The 18,506-nt window shown below is 48.0% G+C and overlaps 1 protein-coding gene across 6 annotated transcripts in view; it reads left to right on the top strand.

The window, feature by feature from the left end:
* Window positions 1–884: 884 nt before the first annotated feature.
* The window catches only part of ldlrad4a (low density lipoprotein receptor class A domain containing 4a), a 339,264-nt gene continuing 321,642 nt past the window's right edge, over window positions 885–18,506 (top strand). For all 6 annotated transcript variants that reach the window (XM_069922456.1, XM_069922463.1, XM_069922462.1 and 3 more), the window contains exon 1: window positions 885–994. The gene's annotated coding sequence lies outside the window, so the exon portion shown is untranslated. The remainder of the gene's footprint in view (window positions 995–18,506) is intronic.

The raw sequence follows: 18,506 nt of genomic DNA, 5'->3' as shown, positions 1-18,506 counted from the left end.
CACCTCCTTTGAAGAAGACCGCAGAGCCCACCTCACTGACAAAAGACAAAGGAGGAAAAACCCAACACCCAACCCACCAATTTTCCCCTGCAACCACGCCTGCCTGTCCCGCATCGGACTTGTCAGCCACCAACGAGCCTGCAGCAGACGTGGACGTTACCCCGCCATAAATCTTCGTCCGCGAAGCCAAGCCAAAGTAAAGTAGCCAAAGAAAGGGGATGGAGGCCAGACCGCCATCGCGTTGTGGCCACCGTACTGGCAGTAGCTGTCTGTACACGCTCAAGCTCTGGATTGGCGGGCTCGAGTTCACTGGAGTCCAGGCATGGTATGGCCACCATCCTTGTCAACAGGCGTAGTTATTGTTACAAGCTCTCCTCTCGAGTTGCGTCGTTACTACCACAGCAACAGATTCCTGGGTGATCAATGAACCAAAGACCCTGCCTGACTTCTACTCTTCATGCACTAGTTTTCTTTCTTGTGTGTGTGTGTGTGTGAGGTGGTTTAGATTTAAATGCGCCTGAGCTGCTGCTGCCAAACAATTACCATAAATTCTGATCTGAGACTCAGCTGGTGAAGGAGGGCTCGCCTTGAATGGCCTCAAGCCCGAAATTTTTGGGTGATGGACCTTGATCTTTGCTGCGAGAAAGGGCAGCCAGATCCCCCCCGCCCAACCACCACCACCACCACCACCACCACCACCTCCTCCTCCTCCTCCTCCTCGGTCCTCCCGCCCGCCCTGCAGGGGGCGCTGCGGCGACGAAGCGAGACGCGCCGCGGCGCGAGGCGGACTCCTTCAGTTGGGTGCCGGCTCTCCTCTCGTGCGCTTGGTTGGATGGAGCTGGAGCGGGCGGGAGGAGGGGAGAGTGACGACAGCAGCAGGAGGAGGAGACGGGTGGGGGCGGGGGAGGCGCGAGCCGGGAGGAAGCGGGCTCGAGCGTCGATCTCCCAAGCCAGTCAGTCGGTGCCTGACACCGCGCCAGACAACAGTCCCGGGGTGAGTGAGGCGCGCTGTCCTTCCTTCATGATGGCAGCAGGGGAGGGGAGGTTAAGTTGCATTGCTGTTGATAAATATTATTTGCAAGAGGATGGATGGCTGGGCAGGGCTTTGTGGCGCGGGGGGGGGCGGGGGGGGGGTGGGAGATGGGGGCGGGGGGGTTGTGTTCCCAGCGAAGCCAGACAGGGAGGAGAGTTCCAGCCAGACTGGAGCAGTCACACAGAGTGTGTTGCCTGTGCCCTCGCCAGACAGGCCCAAGTTTCAAGCCAACAGCTCAGTCAATCACATCAGCCCCTCACACCATCACCGAAGCACCTGGTGGCAGCGAAATCAAGCCTGTTTGAACGTCGTGGAGGGAGCCTGCAAAAGAAAACTGAGCAGAGCTCATGCCTTGATGACAAGCCCCAAACCTTGGTCATGGACCCTTACCCTTGGCCACATCAAGACCTGCTCGAGTTTCTCCAGCCTTCTTGTGTGAGCTCACACCAAAAAGGAACGAATGAATGGAACCCAATCCCAATGTGGGAAGGCGCCTAACTTTTCTTTTTAAGCAAGAGAGTGGAGTTGTGGCCAAGTTTGGCCTGTGCTTCAGGAAGGGTCGCCTTTCTGGACTCCACTTGCAGTCCCTGCCACTTGATGACATGGCAAGCTGCGGCCCGAGGACTTGCGCGGACTGGGGTGCAGCCGGCGCGTTAATCCTCACTTCAATCTTCTAATTCCACTGCACTTCCAGTAAGTTCTCCGCTTCCCTACAGAATGAATGGGAAACCTCTCATTCTTGACACCCCCCACGCTCCAGAACCAACGTCGTTCTGACTTCGCAGATTATAATTCGCGTTGGTGCCTGGAGGTCAAGTTCCAAATCTTTCTTCATTCCTTCGCAAACCATCACCAAGAATGAATATTAAACCCCTAAAAGGCAAAGGACTGTGTTAACTTTTCAATATTGTTACCCAGCAATTAGGATCCATCGGAACACGAAGAGAAGGAGTGGAGTAATTGGCCCCTTGTGCTTCCTCCACCATTCAATGACATCATGGTTGAGAGGAGTAAAACGAGCCTAAAATGTTGGTTATCTATCTTTATCTTTGCAACATAAAGTACATTATTTGACCTGCCGAGTTTCTCCAGCGTTGTGTATTTATATCATGGCTGATGCATGACAAACTGAAAAACGTGAATCTTTTCCAAATCTTCAGAGTCACTGTGCAGCAAAGATTGATATTGGTGAAATTTATCACCGTCTCCATTCTGCTGGTACTTAGCTCTGAGGGGGGAAAAAAACCTTTGAGGATGAAGACCTTGGATCTGGCACTCTGGTCTACTGAATAGTAGCGATCGTCGCTGTCCTGTATGCTGTCGAGACATTAGCTACCTGCAGCACTCCAGAAATCCCATCAATGCTGACTTTGTAAAATCCTCCAAATTCATTGGCAATTTCGGTGAAACAATGCCAGAGTTCTCAACCAGGCTAGTTTCTCAGCAGTAAAACTCTTAACATGTACATCCAACTCTGGGTTAGAATATAGAACAGTATAGTACAGGAATAAGCCTTCAGATCATGATGCCAAATTAAACTAATCTAAGCTGATTGCACGTGCCTGCATTTCTTGTACATTGATGTCCCTGACTACTTAATATCACTATAATATCTGCTTCCACGTCCATGTTCTGTGCTCTTTACACTTCACCCTGCAAGCCTGCTGTACACCTTCTTTATGAGCCTATCTAATTGCTATCAATTTCCCCTCCTTTCAGGGAACTGAAGACTTACTACCCAAAGATCACTCTGTACATCAACGTTCCTGAGGGGGTCTGTCTTACTGTGTACTTTCCTCTTACATATAACCTCCCAAAGTGCAGTACCATGCATTTGTATGGATTAAACTCCATCTGCTATTTTGCTGCTCATTTCTCCAACTGATCTTTACCTCATAATCTTCTGTATCCACAACTCTACCAATTTTTGTGTCATCTGCAAAGTTAACAATAAGTCTGTCTACATTTGGTTAAAATCATTTGTAATTTCACAGTAATACAGGCATGTATGAAAAGATGTAAAAGCACAATGCTGAAGAAACTTGGACAATCCTTGGCATACAGCTTAATCAAAATGAAGAAGGAGCATCTAGGGAAGCACAAAGCACCTCAAGTCTAGATGGCAGGGGCACAGAAAGTTAGAAGGATTGCACAACATTCCAGACAACATGGGGAGGCACAGTTACTGTAGTGGTTAGCACAATCCTGTGCTGTGTGTAAGGAGTTTGGACGTTCTCCCGTGTCCCTGTGGGTTTCTCCCGGGTGCTCCAATTTCGTCCCACTATTCAAAACATAGTGGGGGTTGTCAGTCAATTCAGTGTAATTTGGCAGTACGGGCTCATAGGCCAAAAGGGCCTGTAACTGTGCTGTATGTCTAAATTAAAAAAAAATATATAACTTCAAAAAACAACATATCCGTTTGCTCCATCAGTTATCATCTGGCTGAAGATCCATTATCGGGCTTTAATTTTATTTTTAATGTACAACATGGTAGAAATGTTTTTTGTCTATTGAGAACCATGCTGCCGAATGATACCCAATTAACCTACAACCCCATATGTTTTGGAGGGTGGGAGGAAACTGGAACACTTGGGGTGGGTGGGGGGGGGTGGTGGGGGTGGTGGAATCCACTCAGGGAACAGGAAGAACATACAGATTTCTAACAGACAGCCCTGGGTTTGAACCCGGGTCGCTGGCGCTGAAATTGCGTTGCACTAGCCATTTGCCAACTGGATCTACAGAATCTCATTTTTAACCTCATGATTCTGTAAGCAGATGACTTTTGATCTCAATTGCTTTTGGACTGTGGAGGAACGTGAACATTCTTAGATGGTGGTGGAGGGAATACCAATCATTCACCAGACTATTTTTCACCTTATTTCTAGGTTTCACTATAAAAGTATACTGTCATTGTTGTTCTTCATATTAAATGGACAACTGGACATTGCTGAACTGGATTGAAACAAGAAAGTCTGCAGATGTTGTGATTGTAGTTAATACACAAAAATACTACACTTGCAGCTACACCTTCTCCCGACAACCATTCAGGCCCCCAAATAAAGTGACATTTCACTTGCGAATGAGCATGGGTCATATACAGTACTGCATCCAGTGTGCTTGTTATGACCTCCTCTACATCAGAGAGATTGGAAGCAGAGATTTCCCAGAGGCAAATCATTTCAATTCCCATGCCAACATATCAGACCATGGTCTTATGTGCAGTCAGACTGAGACCACATGCAAATTGGAGGAATAGCACTTCATATTCCTTCTGTGCACCCTCCAATCAGATGGCATTAACATTGACTTCCACAGTTTCCATTATCCTCCTCACCATTTCCCTCTCCCTACCCCTGTCTTCTTCCCTTCAGCTCCCCAGCCTGTGTCTTTTTTTTCCCTATCCCTCTGTCTCCTCCAGCTTTGCATTCACAGAGTTCCTCCACCCCTCCCATGATCAATTCTTAAGATTTTCTCTCCTGCCTCCTATTCATGTTGACCTCGGTTTTTGGCTGTTGGCCTGTGTTCCTCCCCCCTGCCCCTTCTTTGCTCCTCCTCTGTTCCATCTTCACTCCTCCCCTGTCCCTTCTTCATTCCTTCACTCACCCTTCACTCCTCCCCGACCCTTCGTTCCTCCCTCTGTCCTTACTTCGCTCCGCTCCGTTCCTTCTTTGCTTCTCTCCTGCCCCTTCTCCGTTCCTCCCCATCCTTTATTACTTTCCCGACCCTTGGCTCTTTTCCCTGCCCCTTCCTTCCTCTTCCCCACACCTTTTTATTTAGCCTGATTACTTGATGCTTACATGATGAAATTCTCCAGTACTTTGGTGTATTTAATGCTGTACTGCATTAAGTGTGGAAATAAAGAAAAAAACTTTCACGTTAATTTGGGTTAAAGTTTAAAAAGGTCAGAATTTTATTTTGAAATGTTGAGACTCCTTTGTTTTATCAAGATGAAAATGTGCAGTGATTTCAGGGAAATGTTCCTTGTATATATTTTTAAAGTCACTGTCTAATTATTTCTTGATATTTTTCTACATAAATTTGGTGTTTCCTTTCTATTAGTTCATGATCACAAACCCATGTCCCACCATTATATTATATTGTAGTTCTTGTATAGTTTCATTATTTTAATCATATGGCTTTGAATGATGTGTTCACGTATGCATCAAGTAGGCAGGCTAATTAAAAAGGTGTGGGGAAGAGGAAGGAAGGGGCAGGGAAAAGAGCCAAGGGTCGGGGAAGGAATAAAGAAAGGATGGGGAGGAGCGGAGAAGGGGCAGGAGAGAAGCAAAGAAGGAACGGAGAGGAGCGAAGAAGGGACAGAGGGAGGAGCGAAGGGTCGGGGAGGAGTGAAGGGTGAGTGAAGGAATGAACATCATCTTGGAGTAAAATTGGAGGTGTAGTGAACAATGAAGAAGGCTATTAAACAAGAGGATTGAGATGAATTGGGAAAGTGGATCAAAGTGCATGATGAGTGGAATTTATCTGAAACAAGTGTGAGGTTTTGCACTTTGGTAGGCTAAATCAGGACCGTCCTCATGCAGTTAATGGTAGGGCGATAAGGAGTGTTGCAGAACAAAGAAGATACGGGAAATAGGCACATATTTCCATGAAAATGATAATGATGATGTAGGCAGATATGGAGGCAAAGGCATTTGGGATGATTGCCTTCACCAGTCAGGGCATGGAATACAGGAGCAGGGAGATAATGTTGCACATGAGCAGGACTTTGGTAAACAGTTTTGGTCACCCAGCTAAAGGTGTGGTGCGCTGTTAGCCAGAATCAGACACACACAAGGTAGACTGTACAACAGGCTTTAATCCACAAAGACTTCCATAGAGCCAGGCTGGCTGAGGCTGCAGTAACTCTGAGTGAGGCTTCGTGAGGCCGGCACAGGCTTATATCCTGGACGGTGATTGACACCCGACTGATTGATCCCTTCAGGCCGACTGATTGCCAGCCAGCCAGGTGTTGTCCTGTCCCCTTACACTCCTGCAGGTATAGAGGTTGTCCCCTGCAGTACCACCACATTCACCCCCTTCTTTAAAATTGCCCCAGGGAGGGGGGGGCAGTAATAAGGAATCGTACCCACTGCACAAAATACAATATTTACAGATTGAGACGATCTGGCGGCCGCTGGGGTCTCTGTGACAGTCGTAGGACTGGCTCCTGGTCACTGGTCGGAGGGGAACTGGGGGAGCTGGCGGCAGGGGTCTGTGTGACTGGTGTGGTGCCGTGCGGAGGGGTGGCTGAGGGGGCCAGGGTCAACGTGTGAGAGTTGTATTGGATGGGTGGCTGGGCAGGTTCGTCCCCAAGGGCTGAAGCGGGCCCCTGGTGGTCAGGGAGGTCCTGTGTGCCCCATAGCTGCCTGGGGACGGAGATGTATGCCCGGTTAGCGTTGTCTTGGGGTGAAGGATGTCGTGGAATGGGTGCTCCTGCTTTTGCCTGGTCCCTGGTTGAGACGGTATCCTCCCTGCCACTGGCTGCAATGCTGAACCTAATGAAGGCGTAGTTGTGGTTCGCGTGTAGGAGGAAGACCTGCTTGACCAGGGGTTTGGCCTTGTGTGTCCATACGTGCTTATGCAGGAGCACTGGTCCCGGGGACGTGAGCCATGCTGGGAGGGACATTCCATCGCCGACTTCCTGGGGAATGAGAACACGTTCATGAGGGGTGTTGTTGGTAGCCGTACACAGCAGCGACCGAATGGCATGGATCGCCTCAGACAGGGAATCCTGCCAGTACTCAACGGCCCACCCTTTCGACTTAAGAGCCAGGAGTTCTGCCTTCCTGACCACCCCATTTTCACATTCCACTTGCCCATTGCCTCTCGGGTTATAACTCGTCATGCTGCTTGTCACGATGCCCCTCGCCATCACGTGCTGGCGCAGCTCATCATTCATGAAACTAGACCCCTAGTCGCTGTGGGTGAAAGTGGGGTAGCCAAACATGGTGAAGATCTGTTCCAGTGCCCCGATGATGGTGGCCGTGGAGGTGTCCGGGCAAGGAATAGCGAAAGGGAAGCGTGAGTACTCGTCCACTGCTGTGCACGTTTTTGTTCGTGGAAGGCAGGGGGCCCTTTGAAATCCACGGCGAGACGCTTGAAGGGCTGAGTGGCCTTTACGACATGGGTCTGGCACGGGCGGAAGAAATGGAGTTTAAACTCCCTGCAGACCTGGCAGGCCTCGGTCATGACCCTGACGTCCCTGATCATATACGGTACGTTCCGGGACTTAATGAAGTGGTACAACCTGGTGACAACCAGATGGCAGAGGGACTCATGCAATGCCTGCAGCCTGTCGTCGTGCATAGATGCACAGGTCTGAGAGAGGGCATCATGGGAGTTGTTAAACTTCCCAGGGCAGTACTGGATGTCATAGATGTAGTTTGCCAGTTCGACTCTCCAGCGCAGGATATTGTGGTTCTTAATCTTGCTCTCGTGGGTAGTGTTAAATATGAACGCCGCGGCCCGCTGGTCCGTGAGGAGGGTGAATCTCCTGCCGGTCACTGTCGGACCGCTTATACAATCGCCTGGGCCTCCTTTTCAATGGTGAAATACCCTAGCTCGGAGTCGTGGAGGGTCCTAGAGAAGAAAGCGATGGGGCACCCCCCCCTTGGTTGAGGGTAGCGGCGAGGGCTACCTCGGAGGCATCGCTCTTCACCTGGATGGGGGAGTCCTCATCCACGGCCTGCATCGTGGCATTCGCGATGCCCTGCCTGAAGCGGATGAAGGCTGCCTGCGCCTCGGGTGGGAGGGGAAATGTTGTAGCTTGAGCCAGTGGGCGGACCTTGTCCAAGAAGCGAGGGACCCACTGCAAGTAATAGAATAGGCCAAGGCACCTGTGGAGGGCCTTTAGCGAGGGGGGGAAGAGGTAGCTCCATTAATGGGCACATCCTTTCTGGATCTGGGCTGACGACCCCATGGGCCACGATGTACCCCAGGATGGCGAAGCGGGTGGTGCTAAACACACACTTCTTGTTGTCAGTAAGGTTCAGCTCCCCGGCTGTCTGGAGGAATTTTTCCAGGTTAGTATTGTGGTCCTGCTGGTCATTGCTGCAGATAGTGACGTTATCCAGATATGGAAATGTCACCTTTAGCTTGTGCCGGTCTACCATGTGATCCATCTCCAACTGGAAGACGGAGACCCCATTTCTGACCCCAAAGGGAACTCGGCAGAACTGGTACAGTTGCCCGTCCACCTCGAAGGCAGTGTAGGGCTTGTCTTTTGGGTGAATGGGAATTTGGTGATATGCCGACTTCAGGTCAATCGTGGAGAAAACCTGGTAGCGGTCTATCTCGTTGACCATGTCAGCTATCCTCGGCGGTGGGTACGCGTCCAGTTGGGTGTACTGGTTAATGGTCTGGCTGAAATCCATGACCATCCTCTGCTTACTTCCCCCTTTGACCACCAGGACTTGGGCTCTCCAAGGGCTGTTTCTGGGCTCTATGACACTCCGCCAGGAGTTGCTGCACCTCCACCTTGATGAAGTCTCTGTCTGCGGCACAATACCACCTACTTCTGGCGGCGATTGGCTTGCAGCCTAGTGTAAGATGTGGGAAGAGCACCAGTGGGGTGATGCATAGTGTGAAGAGGCCGCAGGTTAGCCGGGGCTTTTAGGTTGGTGTGCTGTGTAATGTGAATGGAAATTGGGGCCCCCCCGAAGGCAAGGGTGACACTCTGCAGGTGGCACTGGAAATCCAGGCCCAGGAGGACTGGGGCGCAGTTTGGGCATGACCAGGAGCCTGAACCCTGTGTATGTCTCCCCTCCCACATTTATATCGGCCGAGCAGCACCCGAGGGTACCAACAGTCTTATCCATGGCGGCGAGGGCGAGCGAGCAGGTGGTGGGGTGGACTTTTAATCTCAGGGAGTGGGCCATGCTCAGGTGAATGAAACTCTCGGTGCTGCCACTGTCGAACAGGTACTTTGTTACCTGCCCGTTGACTTGCACATCAATCATAGAGTGCCCGAGGTTGTGAAGGATGTCCCTGGTCAGAGTGGTGGCAGCCAGGACCATCTCAGGGTCGGAGTTGTCGCTCTCCGGTTGTGTGCGGCGGCTTATGGCGTCCGGAGGCGTGGGGAGTGTCGGTAGGGCAGCCTGGTCATCGCCCGTGTTGACCTCGTCAACGTTGGTCGTGGGGTGTGGCGTGCAGCAACCGATGACTTCCGGAGGTGTGGGGTGCATCGGTGGGTGGCATGATCATTACCTGTGTTGACCACGTTGTCCCCGTCGTCGTCGGGGGCCCTCCGTGTCGGCCGCTGCCTGGCCCAAGATGGCAGCGGCACGTGGTGGCCCGCCATGTGGATGGCCTCCTTCCCCAGCCATGTTCGTTGCACCGGGGGAAGTGACGTCATTACGTAGTTCTCAGAAAGCGGCACTGGCGAGGTTGGGGGGCTGGTCCAGGTCCTCGGGGCACACGCTGCAATCGTCACTGGTAGGGCCGGATGCTGCACCGTTGGGGTCGGGGAAGGCGGAAGTTGTAGCAGGGATAATGGCGCCACCCGGTACGCGCACCTGGACGGGTCTGTGGAAGAGGTGAGGAGGTCATAGAAAGCTGCTAAGCTGCTGTCTGGTTTTGAGAGGCACAGTTTAGCAAATTGGCCTTTCTTGCTGCGTCGGGAACAGTACTGCTTCCTAGCCGGGCAGTTTTGGCGCGATCGTCGCTCTAACCCACTCCAGGACCCTCAGTACTTACAGGGGCGCAGGGCATCCGCCGCAATGATGTTTTCCTCCCCAGCTCGGTCTTGGGCTGCAGCTGCAGTGTGAGAGGGCCATGAGGGAGCCTGGTGGAACCTGGAATCGAAGGCTTCGATGTGCAGGGCTGCAGCTTCCAGGGTTCGGACCACTTCCACTGTCTTGGTCACGGCGTAGATACTATCTTCCAGCAGCTTCTGCTGGATGGCCCTCGAGCATAGCCCTCGGACGAAGGCATCCTGGATCAGCCTGTTGACCTCTTCTGCGTCTACCCCGGGTTCAGTCAGACATGGTCGGGCCAACTCTCGCAGGTGTCCCAGGTAACACTCAGCCATCTCCCTGGTTGCTGGGCTCGGGTATTGAGGAGGTGCCTTGCACAAACTGCATTTATGGGGGGCTTGTACAAGTTCTCGAGAGTGTCCATTGCACTCTTGTACATGGAGCAACCTTTGGTTGCCTGGAAGGCGTGGGGACTCAGCTTTGACTGGAGTAGAATCCAGGATGCCGCTTGTGTGCGCCTCGATGATTGCCTCAACTGCATGCCGCCAGATCTTGAAGCGTGTCTGGGCTTCCGGGTGGCATGGGTCAACTTCGACGCTCCCTGCGCTCAGGATGTTTTCCATGGCAGCCATGGGAAAAATTTGTGGATTAAATTGTGGTGCGCTGTTAGCCAGAATCAGACACACACAAGGTAAAGGCAACAGGCTTTAATCCACAAAGACTTCCACAGAGCCAGGCTGCCTGCAGCTACAATAACTCTGAGCGAGACTTCGGGAGGCCGGCGCAGGCTTATATCCTGGAGGGTGATTGACACCCAACTGGGTGGGGCTTGATCCATTCAGGCTGACTGATTGACAGCCGGCCAGGTGTTGTCCTGTCCCCTTACACTCCTGCAGGTACAGAGGTTGCCCCCTGCAGTGGCCGGCGGTACACTCCTGCAGGCACAGAGGTTGCTCCCTGCAGTCGGCCGGCGGTATACTCCTGCAGGTACAGAGGTTGCCCCCTGCAGTAGGCCGGCGGTACACTCCTGCAGGTACAGAGGTTGCCCCCTGCAGTAGGCTGCTGGTGTACCACCACAAAAGGAAAAATATTGATGTAGAAAAGATTCACGAGAATGTTGCCAGGACTGGAGGGCTTGAATTTCTGGAGATTTGGAGGTGAATCATATTAGTATGGGGGAATCATATAGAAGTTTATAAAATCATGAGGGGCACAGATAACTTAAGTAGTATTAGCCTTTCCCGCAGAGTAGGTGAATAAAACAGATTTAATGATGGCATCTTCTTCAGGCAAAAGGTGGTGGGTACGTAAAATGAGCTGACAGAAGAATTGGTGGAAGCATTCAGAAGATGTGTAGACAGACGCATGAATAGGAAAGGTTTGGAAGGGTATGGGTCGAATACAGGCAAATGGGACGAGCTTAGTCGCCATGGATAAATTGGGCCAAAGGGCCATATTCCATACTATTAGAACTCTGACTATAAAACATGAAAATAATTTCTTTCTGCATCTGTGTCTGATAAAAGAAAGTCGAAGAAAAACATTTGGTCCCTTTCTGTCAAATTTCTCTTCTGGTTTTTTATCCAAATCTGTGTTTTAACCTTTTCTTGATAATGATGTAACATGCATTTCATTTCAGTTCTATTAAAACATAATTTTGTCAAGTGTTTCTTTACATCTTCTGGTTTCTATCTTGGCTTCTTTAAAATCCAAAAGTGTCTTTTAAACAATGTTAAGTGTCAGAAAACAAGCAGCAATGATTCATAGGAGCAAGGCCTGGTGATTTCTCCTCATTGCTTAATAGACTATTTGGTTATGAAAGAAAGTTATGGGGAGTTTGTACCTTATATCTGTGCTTTCCGATCATGGACTGTGCCATTTGAAGGTTACCTGTAAAGTTGTTGAAGAAAAGGCTATGATTGTTGTCTATAAGGCCAGCATGGGAGGTTAGTCAAAAATGTTCTGTCACGAGGTATTCAGGATTGGGTAGTAAATTGGATTAGATGTTGGATTTGTGGGAGAAGCCAGACAGTGGTTGATGATTGCCTCTGACTGGAGGCCTGTGACTAGTGGTGTGCTCAGGGATTGGTGCTGGGTCCATTGTTCTTTGTCATCTACTGCATATCAACGATCTGTCTGTTAATGTGGTAAATTGGATCAGCAAATTTGAGATGACACAGTTTTGAGTTGTGGACAGCAAGGAAGGCTTTCAAAGCTTGTAGTGGGATCTAGTCCAACTGGGCTGCAAAATGCCAGATGGAATTTAATGTAGACAAGTGAGGTGTTGCACTTTGGGAGGACAAACCAAGGGAGGACATGCACGGTAAACGGTAGGGCACTGAAAGTGCAGTAGAACAGAGGTATCTGGAGAAGTGGAAAAGTGATAGAGAGCTTTTAGCATGTTGGCCTTCATAAATCAAAGTACTGAATAAAGGTGTTGGATGTCATGGTGAAGTTGTATAAGACATTGGTGAGGGCAAATTTGGAGAAGAGTGTGCAGTTTTGGTCAACTTTTCTTTTTTTTCTTCTTTGGCTTGGCTTCACGGACGAAGATTTATGGAGGGGTATGTCCACATCTGCTGCAGGCTCGTTGGTGACTGACAAGTCCGATGTGGGATAGGCAGGCACGGTTGCAGCGGTTGCAAGGGAAAATTGGTGGGTTGGGGTTGGGTGTTGGGTTTTTCCTCCTTTGTCTTTGACAGCTCTGCGGTCTTCTTCAAAGGAGGTTGCTACCCGCCGAACTGTGAGGCGCCAAGATGCACGGTTGGAGGTGAAATCAGCCCACTGGCAGGTACCAAGAGATTTCTTTAAGCAGTCCTTGTACCTTGTACAAGGTCAACTAACTGCAGGAATAATATCAATAAGATTGAAAGAGTATAGAGAATATTTACAAGGACTTCAGGAACTGAATTACAGGGAAAGGTTAAACAGGTTAGGATTTTATTCCCTGAAGAATAGAATGAGAGGATATTTGATAGAGGTATACAAAATTATGAGGGTTATTGATGACTAAATGCAAGCAGGATTTTTCACTGAAGTTAGGTGAGACAAGAACTAGATGGGTTAACATGGGTTAAGAGTGAAAAAGAGGAAAGGTTTCAAAGGAACATTAGAACCATAGAACATTACAGAACAGAAAACAAGCCCTTTAGCCCTTCTAGTCTATGCTGAACTATTATTGTTCCTAGCCCCACTGACCTGCACCCAGAGCCCTCCACACCCCTCCCATCCAAGTACAAGTACATGCCCACATTTTTCTTCAATGTCAAAATTGAGCCCATATTCACCTGGCAGCTCGTTGCACCCTCCCACTACTCTCTGTGTGAAGACGTTCGCCCTCATGTGTCCCCTAAACTTTTCCCCTTTCATCCTTATGTCCTCTGATTTGTATCTCAGTGGAAAAAGCTGAGTTGCATTTACATTTGATTTGTCTGTGCACTTTATAATTTTGAATTACGTCCATCGAATCTTCCCTCAGTCTCCTACGCTCCAGGGAATAATAATAATAATCGGCCTATAATTTCTAAGGTTACTTTTGATGCTTTTTAAAGCAATGGAATAATATGAGCTACCCTCCAATCCTCTGGCATTTCACCTGTAACTAACGCATTTTAAATATTTCTGTCAGGCCCCCTGCAATTTCTGCACTAGCCTTCCTCAAGGTCCAAGGAAACATCTTGTCAGGCCCTGGGGATTTATTCACCCTTATTTGTTTTAAGGCAGCAATCACCACCTCCTCTGTAATCAATATAGGTTCCATGACCTCACTGATAATTTTCCTTACTCCCTAGACTGATTCCAGTTTCCAGAGTAAATACTGATGCAAAAGAAAATCATTTAATATCTCCTCCATCTCTTCTGGCTCCATACTTAGCTAACCTCTCTGATCTTCAATGGGTCAATTTTGTCCCTTACTATCCTTTTGCTCTTAATATATCTGTAGAAATCCTTAGGATTTTCCTTCATATTGTTTCCCAAAACATCCTCATGTCTTTTACCCTCTTGATTTTCTTTCTAAGATTTTTCTTGCATTTTTATGCTCCTTAAGTACCTCATTTGCTCCTTTTTGCCACTACCTGGTTAAATTCTTAACCATATTCCTGTTATCCCTCGAAAACCAAAATTCAATATACTTGCTAACTTTGCCTTTAATCCTGACTGGAACATACAAACTCTGTACTCTCAAGATTTCGCCTTTGAAGGCGAATTTACCAAACATATCCTTGCCTGAAAAATATTCTAGATCCTTTCTTATTTCCTCAGAATTGGCCTTTCTCGAATTTAGAAACTAATGGCATTATGATCACTGAACCCAAAATGTTCCCCTACACATAATTCTGTCACTGTCCCATCTCGTTCCCTAATTGGAGATCTAGAATTGTACTTTCTCCAGTGGGTACCTCTATATATTGATTTAGAAAACTTTCCTGAACACATTTGAGAAACTCCAAGCCATCCAGCCCTTTTACAGTATGGAAGTCCAGTCAATATATGGGAAGTTAAAATCTGCTATCACAGCTTTGTTTCCTGCAGCTATCTGGCATCTCTTGCAGATATGATCTTATTCTTGCTGATTATTGGGTGGTCTATTATCCAATCCCATGAGTGTGATTATACCTTTCCCTTTCCTCAGTTCCACTCATGTAGCCTCAGTAGACATGCCCTTTAGTCTGTCTTGTCTGAGCACAGCTGTGATATTTTCCCTGACAAGCAATGCCATTCCTCCCCTTCTCATCCCTCCCGCTATATTGCATCTGAAACAACAATACCCCAAAACATTGAGCTGTCAGTCCTGCCCTTCCTGCAACCAAGTTTTACTAATGGCCACAATGTCATAATTCCATGCACCAATCTACGCTCTGAACTCCTGCTTTTACTTCTTGCATTGAAGTAGATGTACTTGAGAATATTTTCACTATGTACAACCCTTTGATTTCTGACATATAATGCAGTCTTCACATAATCTTTTACCTCCTCTACTCCACTCTCTGCACTGGCACTTTGGATCCCATCCTCCTGCAAATCAAGTTTAAACCCCCCTGGAGCAGCATGAATAAATCTTTGCACCATGATACTAGTTTCTTCTCCAGTTCAGATGCACGTTATCCTGTGGGAATAGGCCCCACCTTCCCTGGAAGAGAGTCCAATGATCCAGAAACCTGAAGCGCTCCCTCCTGCACTATCTCTTTAGCCATGTGTTAAGCTGCATTATCCTCCAATTTCTTAACTCACTAGCATGTGACACGGTTAGAAATCCTGAGATCAGAATGCTGGAGATCCTGTCCTTCAACTTAGTGCCTAACTCTTTGGAGGAACTTGTTACCCTTCCTACCCATGTCATTGGATCACAACATCAGGCTGCTCACCCTCCATCTTAAGAATTCCGTGAACTTGATCTGAGATATCCAGAACTCTGGCACCAGGGAGACAAAATATCATCTGGGATTCTTGATCTCTTGTACAGTACCGCTTATCTGTTCCCCTAACTATGGAATCCCCAATCACATCAGCTCGCCTCCTTTCCTCCCTTCCCTTCTCAGCCACAAGGCTAGACTCCATGCCAGATATCTGACTGCTGTGGCTTGTCCCAGGTAGGTCATTCTTCCCTGCCATCAGTATCCAAAATGTATACTTGTTATTGAGGGAATTGGCCACAGGGCTGTCTGCACTGATCGGCTGTTCTTTTTCCCTGTTCTGACTGTCACTCAGCTTGCTTACTCCAGCCTCATTGGTGTGATAGCAACCCTCTAACTCCTGTCTATCACCCCCTCAGTCTCCTGAATCATCCAACCCCAGCTCCAATTCCCTAACTCGGTTTGTAAGGAGCTGCAGCTGGATGTACTTCTCACAGATGAAGTTGAAGTTGCAGTCATACTTACAAGGATCAACCATCAGAGCCAAAGCCAGAGGACCCATGGCACCCTTGCAGTTGGACTGTGAATCGCTTGTCTTGCACTATCATACGAGGTTGGACAGAACTATCAGCCCTCAGGACCGTAACATAGTGGGACACCTCCAATTAGTCATCTCCTTGCATGGCTCAGAGGCTGGGGTGGGGAAGGGAAACTTGTGTGGTCACCTACTTGCCTTCTTCGGGAGTGGAGCCAGCTGCCGCTGATGATGTAAGTGAAGCTACACATGGGAGTAATAGTGTGCATGCACAGGTGTGTTAAACATCAATATAAGGGTGACGAATCTCAGATACAGAAGTAGGAGAGTGGGAGGATCAGGATCACCCAGGTGGCATTGAGAAGGTCAGAGGAGTTTTGTTAAGTGGTGTTTTGGGGAGTTGAAGAATGCAATGTTGTGTCTAGTGAGTTATAAAAGGTAGTCGACTTCATGGTGTGCTAAAAGAAACGAGTGAGTGTATTCTTTATTTATTAGCTGTGGTAAATCAGTGCTGTTACAAAGTCGTCATGGATTTGAGGGAACTTCTTTATGCGGAGAGTGGTGAGAACGTGGAATGACCTTCCAGCTGAAGTGACAAATGCTGGTTTGATTTTTTTACATTTAAGAATTTGGATGGGAGGGGTATGGAGGGCTATGGTCCAGATGCAGGTCATTGGGACTAAACAGAGGAATAGTTTGGTGCTGAAGGGTCTATTTCTGTTCTGGGTTTTTTTAGATAAAGGAAGGCTAATATGTAAATTGTGTTTTGTAATGTGAGTGCAGACTCTTCTTTGATTCATGATCAGAGTGAGTGCAGTTTCTTACTTTTTACTTTAGAATGTAACTCTGGGATAGTCAGCAATTCTCATATATTTTTGATGCTTTTGTTACTTCATTTTTAAAATATTTTGGTCCCTCCTTTGTGCAAAGTATAATTGCCTTGAATTAAAGAGGTGAAAAGATGGGAAAACACAAATCAGAGGGCATAAGTGGCTAGAAATGACAGCACAATTCAAGCTTTCCTGAAAGACAAGTAAACTTAAATGGGAGATGGATGGAATAAAATATCTTGGAATAGCAACAAACAATAACTTGTAAAATCTGTACAAACTAAATTATCTTCCTCTCTTCTTGGGAAGGTGGAAAGAGTCCTACTGAAATGGAGAGACTTGCTGATTATTTTGTTGGGAAGGGTTAACTGCGTCAAAATGAAAGTGATGCCAAGACTCCAATTCCCTTTTCAATCGCTGCCTATTCCATTACCTAAAAACTTTTAAACTACTAAACAACCATATTAAGACAGTTCCTATCGAACAATAAGGTATCAAAAATTGCATTGGAAAAACTGACCTAGGACTTAGTCTTCCAGATTTCAAAAAATATTATCTCGTTCCACAGGCTAGATTTCTCACGGCCTTCTTCACTGAAGACATCTCCTCCCCCATCCCCCATATTGGGTTCAAATGTGAATGTACTCCATGGAGGAGGGGAAAGCAAAGGATTTTATCTATAAATCGAGTGTCAAATCACTAAAGAAAAAGATGGATAACCCCATTCTAATACATATTATTAGAACGTGGCAAGAAATGAATGTATAGGGAAAAAAGCACCATTGTGTGAAAATGTGTTACTGCCGATGAACACGGACAATTCAATATTAAATTCATGTTATGACAAAGGTATAAGATATATTAAGGACTGTTACATGAAAGGAACTGTTATGTCCTTTGAACAATTAAAACACAAATATGGAGTGGCCAATGGGACCTTCTTCTGTGTTCTCCAGCTTAGATAAATTTTAAGAGAAAGATGGAGATCACTTGGAAGTCCAACTCCTCTCTACTCATAGCATGATGTACTGCAGAAATGAACAGCTGTATACCTATGTAAAAAACACATATCCTTTTTTCTTTGGCTTGGCTTCGCGGACAAAGATTTATGGAAGGGGTAAATGTCCACGTCAGCTGCAGGCTCGTTTGTGGCTGACAAGTCCGATGCGGGACAGGCAGACACGGTTGCAGCGGCTGCAGGGGAAAATTGGTGGGTTGGGGTTGGGTGTTGGGTTTTTCCTCCTTTGCCTTTTGTCAGTGAGGTGGGCTCTGCGGTCTTCTTCAAAGGAGGTTGCTGCCCGCCAAACTGTGAGGCGCCAAGATGCACGGTTTGAGGCGATCTCAGCCCACTGGCGGTGGTCAATGTGGCAGGCACCAAGAGATTTCTTTAAGCAGTCCTTGTACCTCTTCTTTGGTGCACCTCTGTCACGGTGGCCAGTGGAGAGCTCGCCATATAACACGATCTTGGGAAGGCGATGGTCCTCCATTCTGGAGACGTGACCCATCCAGCGCAGCTGGATCTTCAGCAGCGTGGACTCGATGCTGTCGACCTCTGCCATCTCGAGTACTTCGACGTTAGGGGTGTAAGCGCTTCAATGGATGTTGAGGATGGAGCGGAGACAACGCTGGTGGAAGCGTTCTAGGAGCCGTAGGTGGTGCCGGTAGAGGACCCATGATTCGGAGCCGAACAGGAGTGTGGGTATGACAACGGCTCTGTTTACGCTTATCTTTGTGAGGTTTTTCAGTTGGTTGTTTTTCCAGACTCTTTTGTGTAGTCTTCCAAAGGCGCTATTTGCCTTGGCGAGTCTGTTGTCTATCTCGTTGTCGATCCTTGCATCTGATGAAATGGTGCAGCCGAGATAGGTAAACTGGTTGACCGTTTTGAGTTTTGTGTGCCCGATGGAGATGTGGGGGGGGCTGGTAGTCATGGTGGGGAGCTGGCTGATGGAGGACCTCAGTTTTCTTCAGCCTGAAAAAACACATATAACACTTTTATATACGTCTGGCAGCCGTATTTGGATCACATAGGAGCCCAGATACAGTAATAAAAAGGAACAAAAA

Source organism: Narcine bancroftii, chromosome 2 (genome assembly GCF_036971445.1).
Source record: "Narcine bancroftii isolate sNarBan1 chromosome 2, sNarBan1.hap1, whole genome shotgun sequence".
Taxonomy (NCBI): domain Eukaryota; kingdom Metazoa; phylum Chordata; class Chondrichthyes; order Torpediniformes; family Narcinidae; genus Narcine; species Narcine bancroftii.
Note: the sequence above shows the minus strand (reverse complement) of the source record. Positions and strands in the feature narration are given on the sequence as shown.